The sequence below is a fragment of the Nomascus leucogenys genome, chromosome 18, assembly GCF_006542625.1.
Source record: "Nomascus leucogenys isolate Asia chromosome 18, Asia_NLE_v1, whole genome shotgun sequence".
Classification (NCBI taxonomy): domain Eukaryota; kingdom Metazoa; phylum Chordata; class Mammalia; order Primates; family Hylobatidae; genus Nomascus; species Nomascus leucogenys.
Genome location: NC_044398.1, coordinates 58820817 through 58822929, shown reverse-complemented (window position 1 = coordinate 58822929; position 2113 = coordinate 58820817). Strand labels below are relative to the sequence as shown.

General features: G+C 54.0%; 1 pseudogene; it reads left to right on the top strand.

Annotated features, from left to right (window-relative positions):
* The first annotated feature begins 1028 nt into the window (after positions 1-1028).
* On the top strand, positions 1029-1901 carry LOC100587066 (annotated as a pseudogene).
* Positions 1902-2113: the final 212 nt, after the last annotated feature.

Sequence of the window (2113 nt, the reverse complement as noted above, 5' to 3'; positions counted from 1 at the left end):
TCCCTTACTTTATGGTCCATCATTGGAGCTTTATTAGTTTCTTTTGCGGGTGTCATGATTTTCTGATTCTTCATAATCCTTGTGTCCTGGGTCGGTGTCTGTGTGTTTGAGGGGACAGCCACCTCTTACAGTCTACAGGTATTCTTTGGCAGGGATAGACTTTCACTATTTAATCTACCCTGTGATTCTGGATAGGTCAGCTGGTAACGGCCACAGTAGGTAGAGCTTGCTGTTGGGTTCTCTGGTTGGCTGGGCCACTGCCGTTGCTCTGAGGTTGTCTGAGGCTGCTGGCTGGGCTCTGCTGTGAAGTGAGAGCACTGGCTGGGCTCTGCTATCAGGTGAAGCTGATGGCCAAGCAACGTGATGGTCCCTGATCAGGCCAGGTAACGGTATATCCCTGGCTGGGTGGTATCACTGGGTTCCACAGCTGGGCAGGGCTGCAGGCTGGGTTTTGATGCTAGCAGAGTTGCCATTCGGGAAAAATGGGATCAGAGGCTACACTCCATAGAAATGCACCGTTGAGGCTTGTTGCCCTGCCTGGGTGGTGCCTTGATGTGGGCTCTGGGGCCAGATCAAGCCACTTTTTGGCCTCCCATGTCGGGCAGGTTTGGCACCTGTGCTTTGAAGAAATGCAATGTTGTGGGCATCTCCCTGAGTAGGCAGGGCCTTGAAATAGGCTCTGAGGCTGGTCGTGGATGCTGGATGTCTAGAGACTAAAGGCAGGTTGAACTTCCCACCATGATTCTGGGAGTGATCGGTCCAGCTTTGGACTTGGGCTGTGCTGTTGGCTGGTATCTCTGACTGGGCACCACAACTGGCAGGAACACAGAGCTACTGCCAAGATCTGCACACTGGTCACTGTGAGCTCTGCCTCCTTTTTTTGTTTCTAACTGACCCCAGACAGTCTAACCATGCCATTACTCCCAGTGTCCCCCATAAGGCAAGACTTGTCTCAGCTTCCTGGGATGCACCTCACAATGCTAGGGAAGCTGGATGTCTGTCTCTGGTTGTTTTCCCATTTTAAAATCATGGGCCCCAGGCCCTCCCATGACTACAGCCACTACTACAGGACCATTGAGTACCTGCGCGACAAGATTCTTGGTGACATCATTGAGAACTCCAGGATTGTCCTGCAGATCAACAATGACTGTCTGGCTGCAGATGACTTCTGAACCAAGTATGAGAGGGAGCAGACTCTGCTCATGAGTGTGGAGGCCGACATAATGGCCTGCACAGGGTGCTGGTTGAGCTGACCCCGGCCAGGACCAACCTGGAGATGCAGACCAAAGGGCTGAAGGAAGAGCTGGCCTACCTGAAGAAGAACCATGAGGAGGAAATTAATGCCCTGAGGGGCCAGGTGGGAGGCCAGATCAGTGTGGAAGTGGATTCGGCTCCAGGCGGGAGGCCCGATCAGTGTGGAAGTGGATTCGGCTCCAGGCGCTGATGCCGCCAATATCCTGAGTGACACGCAGAGCCAGTATGAGGTCACGGCCAACCAGAACCGAAAGGATGCTGAACCCTGGTTCACCAGCTGGACTGAGGAACTGAACTGGGAGGTTGTTGGCCACATGGAGCAGCTCCAGATGAACAGGTCCCAGGTCACTGACCTGCGGCGCACCCTCCAGGGTCTTGACATTGAGCTGCAGTGGTAGCTTAGCATGAAAGCCGCCTTGGAAGGCCACCAGCACGCTTTGGAGCCCAGCTGGTGCAGATCCAGGTGCTGATCAGCAGTATTGAAGCTCAGCTGGGCGATGTGCGAGCTGACAGTGAGGTAGAATCAGGAGTACCAGCGGCTCATGGACATCAAGTTGTGGCTGGAGCAGGAACTCGCCACCTACCTCAGCTTGCTCGAGGGCCAGGAAGAGCACTACAACAACCTGTCCACCTCCAAGATCCTCTAAGGCGGCAGGCTCCTGGGCTTCTCTCCTTTAGAGGGTGTCTCCTGGGCCCGAGGATGGGAAGGAAGGGACACTTACCCCTGGCTCTTCCTCGATCTACCAACAAAATGTTATGGCTCAACGATAAACAAAATAGAATCATGGACCCAGGGGAATTCTGTCTGTGTGGCCCTGTGACAACTTGGGGGAAAGGGAGGAGAGATGTGGTCAAAATA